At 42.0% G+C, this 8,132-nt stretch overlaps 1 long non-coding RNA gene across 1 annotated transcript in view; it reads right to left on the bottom strand.

The window, feature by feature from the left end:
- Positions 1–6,736, bottom strand: part of LOC135983654 (uncharacterized) — a 145,643-nt gene extending 138,907 nt beyond the window's left edge. The window contains exon 1 of the long non-coding RNA XR_010601380.1: positions 6,616–6,736. This is a non-coding gene — a long non-coding RNA (uncharacterized LOC135983654). The remainder of the gene's footprint in view (positions 1–6,615) is intronic.
- Between the last annotated feature and the right edge of the window lie 1,396 nt (positions 6,737–8,132).

An 8,132-nucleotide genomic window follows, 5' to 3' on the forward strand; every position in this document is an offset into this window, starting at 1 on the left:
GGTCGGCAATTTTACAAATACAAAGGATTGAAGGAGCAATTTTGCATATGCAAATACATGATTTCATTTAGATATGTAATTGGGAATAAAAACAGGCCAGGGTTAAAATCTGCATCTCCTGGACCTCCTTATACTAGTAAGCACGAGGTTTGGAAATTAGTATGTTTAGGATCACTCCCTAAAATCCTGCACTGGCAGGTCATTTAGGCTTTTACAATCTAATTTCTATGATCTAAATATTTGCCAGTTGCTAAAGATGAGCAGTACTTTGGTTCATCAAGGCAGGTATTCTGTCTCCAGTATGGGCAATATCAGAGGGAAGCCATCTTCCTTTCCCCTACCCAAACCTGATTGTGTGAATCGTCACACCAACAGTCTGACTGTCTCATATACACAGCTTTAATTTTCTAACAACACTGTAGAGTATGCACTCAGATAACAGTATTAAAAATCTATACCCTTACTTTTTTTTTCCATTGTAAAGTTTCGATAGGCTTGGGCCATGAGCCAGTCATTAATTTCCAGGAAATACCCTGCAACTTGATCACTGTTGCATAAAACTATAATGCAACAATTAATTTTGCCTGCACATCAGTATAAATCGTTATGACCTCTTTAATTTTACTTTGTAATTCATATTGTAAAACACTGACATGTGCTACAAATCTATATTTTCCAAACTACTGTAACCATTCTGATACTGGCATCTTTCTGACTAGGAGCCAAGTTAATGCTTCAAGGGATGCACATACAGTATGGATTCAATCTGGCAACATGCTAGGCACTCTGGTCTTGATCTAGAGAAGCATTTATGCACATGCTTAAAGTTAAGCATGTGAGTAGCTCTATCAGTTTCATGTGATTCCTCAAAGTTAACCATTTGTTAAAACAGAAAGAATTAAATTTTAAAAAAATTAAAGAGTTCACACCAAACGCTAGCATGAGCACAAGTCTCCCGATGACTTCAGATATACTGACTTCAGTGGTAGCCATATGCATGCATCTGAAGACAGAATTTGGCCCTATGACAGCAAAAAAAAACAAAAAACCAAAAAAGAGCCCTTTCAATGCAGTTTGTGGATAAATGTTTTGTACCAAGGACCTTTGTTTTGCAAACAAAACGTACCACTGCTCTGTCTGTTCAGTATTGTGTTTGATTTAGTTTAATCAAAACCATAACCACACACCACACATTAAAGAACACCTCCTTCAGCTGACACATATATTCAAGATGCTCAAAATATACAATTATTCCCAGCTAGACAGAAGTTTATTATATTTCTTGGACATTTAGCTATTTCATCTTTATAATGTGTTACCAGAAAGTTTATCTATTGAACTGAAACATTTAACAAATATTTGTGTGTTAGTCACAGAATTAGTAAACATGGTGAATTAACTATATGTGCAAAAAGAAGAACAGGAGTACTTGTGGCACCTTAGAGACTAACAAATTTATTAGAGCATAAGCTTTCGTGGACTACAGCCCACTTCTTCGGATGCATCTCTAAGGTGCCACAAGTACTCCTGTTCTTTTTGCGGATACAGACTAACACGGCTGCTACTCTGATAACTATATGTGGTCATTTTCAAGTTTTAGCCATATTGATTATCTTCTTTATTACACCAGGCCCAAAAATACACATAGAACTAGATTCTGCATCTCTTATTCACACTGAGTAGAATCTATTTGTGCAGTAGTCTATGGAAATCAATGGGAATAGACAGGTGAGTAAATTCAACATGAGTAAAGGCTACCGAATCTGGTTAACATTAAAAAAGAATGCTTCTCACTTTAACAACACTTATATTTTGGAACATGATAGTATTACATGGCTATCAATTTTCCCTGCACGGATAGTTTCTCTAATAGCCCATTTTAAATTAATCCTGACATCTTTGATGGTCTTTCTACATGAAGAAATGGTGTTCTTTTGCCATCGTGACATTTTATTTCCCACTGAGTTCAGAACAAAGGTGATTCACCTGTGCTTCAGTTGCCCAGTTAGGAAAGCTTTACAGTTTCTTTGCCCTACCAGATAACATGAATCAGAATCTAGCCCATTATACCACCTGATTTTCTGTCTTTCACAATTTTGCTGATGTGGTCATAGAATTCTAGTACATTAGAGAAGTATGATTTTACTTTACTGAAGCCATGCTCATGTGCCTTTATTGTCTTGTGTTCATCCCATGTAGGTGTTTTGCAATTCTATGTTAATTATCATTTGAAATATTTTACCTGGTATTCTAGTAAGGTTTATTGTGCAGTAATTCCTAGGATCACACCTTTTGCCTCTACTAAAGATAGAAATGTTACTAGTTTAATACGTAATCTAGTATACTTTAAAAATAATATTAAAGGGAGAATTTTATTTGGGTCTCTAAATTTTTTAAAAAGAATGTACACATGTACAAAACCTGCATTTTCAATGACATGTTGACATATAGACACGTGAATTGGGAACTGTAATTATGCATGCCTGTCTACTTACTGAATATCAAGCCCTTCATATGATGTTGAATGGTAAGTTACACGAATGAAGGATAATTTTTAAGGCATAAGGACAAGGGGGCATTACCAAGGTTTAGATTGCAGCCACAAATAACTCTGTTTCCGGATTCTGAATGCCCTATCTCTTAGCATTAATGTTTCATGAACATTATTTTTTGCTTGGAATGAGGCATGCAGTTTTCCAGGAGATTTCTTCTCTGTATAGGCAGAGATTCTTCCCTTGGTGCCTACCGAAAAGCTGAAAGAGGTATGGTGGGCTGCTATCCAGCATGAGGGCCCAGGAAAAGTTCTGTCTAGAATTCCTTCGTCATTCAGCTTCTGAGATGCAAGTGCCAAACTAGTAGCTCTTTTACTCTTGGCGAGTGTAGCATGTCCCTGATATCTCCTTGGCTAGCTGCATTGATTGATATGAAGGTGTAACAGGCTGCTAGCTAGGAAACCCTGAGCCAGACCTCTGTCACGCCAGCTCCAATCAGGAAAGGGGAATTGGAGCTGGTTGAGTAAGCCTAGCCGTAAATGGCAAATAGGGACCGGCTGCCGGCCTCGATAGCCAGGGGCTACATAAAGGCTGGCAGGAAGGAAGCCAGGGGGAGCTGGAGCCTGCTCTCCTCTTCTGGCCAGGGCCGGCTCCAGGCACCAGTTGAGCAAGCAGGTGCTTGGGGCAGCCAAGGGCTCTTCGGCGGCAATTTGACGGAGGGTCCCTGTCCCTCTCGGAGGGAAGGACCTGCCGCTGAATTGCTGCCAAAGAAGAAAGAGGCGCGGTGGAGCTGCCGCCAATCGCGGGTTTTTTTCCCCCGCCGCTTGGGGCGGCAAAAACCCTGGAGCCTGCCCTGCTTCTGGCTGCAGAAGGTAGCAGTCCCTGAGGCTGTAAGCCTGATGCTGTCTGTAGCTACAAGGTTGTGGGAACTTGTACTGTAAATAAAGGGCACAGGTGATTGCACCAAAGTAGAGGTCTCTGGCTGGTTTGTGGGTGCAGAAGTGGCAGAGATAGAGGGGCCCACTGGTGCCCTGTTACATGTCGGGGCTTGTCTGGGATCCTGAGCCAACAAATGTGGTTGGTAGCCTGAAGATGGAGGAGACCTTGCAATGACTCATCAAATAACAGGAGCAGATGCAGAAGACCCTGCAAGGCTTCCAGCAGTACCACCAGGCCGAGAGACAGGCCTTGCTAACTTGGCAGGCAGAAAAGCCTACAGGACTTTATAAAAGAGCAGGACAGCATGCAGCAGCAACTCCTGCAATAAATGGTGAGTCCCGCAGTAAGGGATGGCACCTGGCCGCCAGGCTTGGCCCTCTGTAAAATGGGCCCAACAAATGACCAGGATGCCTTCCTTGGTATGTTTGAGCAGGTAGCCATGGGTGTCAGATGGGATAGGGCAACTTGGGTCCTAAGTTTGGCTCCCTACCTGGTGGGAGAAGCTCAAGCGGCCTACGTTACCTTGAGTGAGGAACAGGCCTGGAACTATGAGACAGTGAGGGGGGGCCATCCTAGACCAGGTGGGCCTGTCAGCGGAGAAATACTGCCAAAAGTTCTGGTAGGCCCGATGGATGGGGGCTATGTGGCCCTGGGCATTCGCCCAGAGACTGATGGACTGGGCCACCCAGGGCTGGCTCCAGGCACCAGCAAAGGAAGCAGGTGCTTGGGGTGGCCAATGGAAAGGGGGGCACGTCCGGGTCTTCGGCGGTGGGTCCCTCACTCCCTCTCGGAGGGAAGGACCCGCTGCCGAATTGCCGCTGAAGAATGAAGCAGCACGGTAGAGCTACCGCCGAAGTGCCGCTGATCGCAGCTTTTTTTTTTTTTTTTTTTTTTGCTTCGCCGCTTGGGGTGGCAAAAAAGCTGGAGGCAACCCTGAGGCCACCCACTGGCTGAGACCTGAGACGCAAACGGTGGAGGAGATAATGGAGACCCTTCTCCTAAAACAATTGCTATGGGGCCTCCCTGAGAACATCTGAGTCTGGGTCAGGTGACATCAGCCAAGTATGCAGCTATCAAGTTGACCGAGGAGTACACAGAGAAAGACATTTCCCAAGGGAGGGCCGACCCTATAAAGACAGAGAGTTGGGGAAGAAGCTGAGGGAACCCCTTCCTGGGAAAGGCCCTGATAGGAAGAAGAAACCCCAAGGAGCTCCCAGTAGAGCCAGTATAATTGTTTGTCGGCAGTGTGGGAGGTCAGGACATAAAAAGGGGGACTGCCCAGATATGGAATATGGGTGGGCTGAATTTTGTGGCTAGATTAATGCTGGGGGACGGACAAGGGGGAAGAGGCTGTCCATCATCCCAGTGAGCGTGGGGAGGAGACCCCATAGGGCCTGGTGGATAGCGCTTCAGCCTGCTCACTCATCCAGAGGGGGCTGATAAAACCGCACTGGATAATTCCAGGTGCATGGATGGCCCTGGAGTGTATCCATGGGGACAGGAGATAGTGCCCAGTGGCCCAGGTGCCCCTAGAAGTGTGAGGCAGCTTTAAATGGAAGCAGGTGAGGATAGTACCCTGTTGTGTTAGGTACAGACTGGGGCCCTCCCCCAGAGGGAAAAAGAAAAGAGGAGTTATAGGCTGCTCTCCCCTGCTGGCTGCAAGCCTGATGCTGTCTGTAGCTACAAGGTGGTGGGAATTTGTACTGTAAATAAAGGGCCTGGCTGATTGCACCAAAGCAGAGGCCTCTGGCTGGTTTGTGGGCACAGAAGTGGCAGAAGATAGAGGGGCCCACTGACACCCTGTTACAGGAGAGTGAAAGCATAATCCTTCCCTTACCCTCCCCCTTTCAGGCAACTAATACTCATTAGAGCACCATGAGCAGGGACTGTGTCCAACAATGGGATTTTGGCTCCTACTTCACCCGTCCTGGGTTAATTTCTTATCTGGCCCATACTGCTCATATAATTATTGAACACTAAACATTGACTTGAAAAACAATAAAAAGAAGTGTTTAAAATACTGGATGTCTAGTTTGGTTTGCAAATTGGGACCAAGGGCAGTTAATCACCCTACTAGATTTTGTTGTATAGATCCTGTAATACTGTACACACCACAGGGAAACTCTCTAGGCTTGCATAATTTTTTTACTTTACTGTTCACAATTTAAGAGAGAATATACTGGCTGGCTCCAATTGCCTCATGAATTAGCAACCTGGCTGTCATACAGAGGTAAGTTCTGATTTAGGGAGTAAAGACCTCTGCAAATTGCTTGCAAAACCGATTGATGTTCATAAGGTTACTCCCACTGTGGCTGGTCACCACAGAAGCTGAATACTGTCTTTGCAACAGATTTGCCAAGTGAAATATACTGAATATTGATTTGTGTGCATTGCAGCATGAAACAGAATAGCATGTGGGCCCTGGTATTGCATTTAAAGAAGAAATACAACAACCCAGCTTTAACACTGTAATGAGAATGAGAGATGATGGCACCATTTTCCATTCATGTTACAATAACTGTCATTCATGATCTGTTATTTTCTATTCTTGTTAGACTCTGTCCGAAAGACTTATTTTGTAAGGGTGAGATGTTCAGCACCCTAAATCCCCAGTAAGCTGCAGGATGTGTTCAGTCACATCATAGAATCAAAAAATCAACCACCCCATAGAATTCCCAGTATAAAGACAGCCAGAGGAGGTATTAGCTTTTTGCTTTTCTTATAATTTCCTGCGCTAGATATTCCTGTTTCTCTATTATTGGTTAAGCAAACTATTAGGAAGGTGTGGAATAATTCAGCCATTCAAAATCAGAGGATTTTAAAGGGGATAATGTTACATTGTTATTGTATACATGAAATGCCACAGCTTTGGAAACAGACTCAAATATGTATTCTAAAAAGCGCATGCCTGAGACATTTGTCTTTATTTCTATTTAACAACAATACAAACAAAACCGCTACACCCAGACAGAAGCAATAACACCAGTAACTGCCCAGCAGTTCACTACTTCACAGGGATATTCTGAGAATAAATACATTAAAAGATTCTGAGGTGCTCAGCTAGTATGGTAACAAGGGGCCATATAAGGCTTCAGATGGATAGATAACAGCATTAAATACTGATATACAAATATATTAAATCTGCCAACCAGCAGCATCAAATAACCAAATGGAGATAACTTACCTCAGCCACTTTTAAGGGACCAGTGAGTGCGACAAAAACAAATTCTACTCACAGTACTGCAGGCTGGGAGCTTGCTGCTTTATTCAACTGCATAGCAACACTGAATGGGGGAGAAAACTTCCCCTACCAAAAGGGGATGTAATATGGTGGCTGAGCATGGTCCCATCCCATAATACCCTGATAACCCAGTTAACCCCATGATAACCAGTTTACTACAGCCAACCAATAAATTAAAACAGAAGAGCCCAAGAAAGCCCCTCACAACTTCATTCAATTCATAATCTTAGCCTCATCTTGCCTCCAAAACACTATCAAATAAATGGCTCACTGTATTTTGCATGCTTAATTTTTGTTACTTAAGTTTTACATACTTGATTTTTGGTATTCACATTTGAATCAATGGAATTACACCTGTATAAGTGAGGAAAAATTTGTCCCCCTGTTATTTTATAATTTTTTTAAAAATGTGCTTAGAGTCCCTTGGATAAACAATTAACATCTATTAAAAGTTTTGAATAAGTAATTAAGAGTCTTTATAATTAAGAAAATATGGGAATGTCGTTTTGTGCACCTATTACTCATGATGGTGAGCCTTATGCAAACTGCTCCATTGAACACAATGGGATCACCTGTGTAAATGAATGCTCACCAACATGAACGAGTTGCACAATCTAGTCCTTAATGCTCATCCAGCACTTAAAACACAGACAATAATTGCTACTAGCTTTTCTTTTTTAAATACTTTCTTATCTCATACATTGTTATAACTTAAATAATTATCCCCGACTTCAAATGGTCATGACTCTCCGGAAAAAAGTTCTCCTTTTCTGCTGAAATTTTCCATGCTCATTCTCAGCCCAATGGTGATTTTATTTTTGGAAGGCCAAATCCATTCACTCATTTTTATAATATGGAAAGGTAAAATAATTACACTTTTCAAATGTTAAGGTTGTTTTCTTGTCATGCACAACTCAAAAATGACTGAATTTAAATGACATGGGGATTTTTCTAAGACAGATGGTCAGCTATTCAGTGGGTTTTAAGGTTCATTTGCCAGTATTTCAGAAACGGTTTCATTTTACTCAGTAAACCTTGATAAAGGTCTGAAGGTCAAACTGGTGGTGATATGATTCTTTCACAAATTCTTGTTGTTGTTTATTTATTTATTTATTTATTTATTTAGCATAACCTTGTAGTCCTGCAGTCTTTGGCCCTACTTCCTGTTTATCATGTAGCTGTTATTCTTACAGGGTTTCAGTGGCACATATACTGTTTTGTGTTCTGATGCTCTCTCATTTAAACCATGGCAAATGATTTTTACAGCATCTTCAGAATTACTGATCTACAGATCTTTCGTCTGTTAATCCAATGTTTGGTTTAGTGTCTGAACAGGTACAGTAGATTTTTTCAGACTGAAACAAACCTTACCACAATAAACAATGCATTCTGCTGACCAGAGATTAGTTGAACTACAGTATTTTTGGCTCTCATGTTTAGGAGTTGAACAAAGATTTAGC

This window comes from Chrysemys picta, chromosome 5, assembly GCF_011386835.1.
Source record: "Chrysemys picta bellii isolate R12L10 chromosome 5, ASM1138683v2, whole genome shotgun sequence".
NCBI classification, from domain to species: Eukaryota; Metazoa; Chordata; order Testudines; family Emydidae; genus Chrysemys; species Chrysemys picta.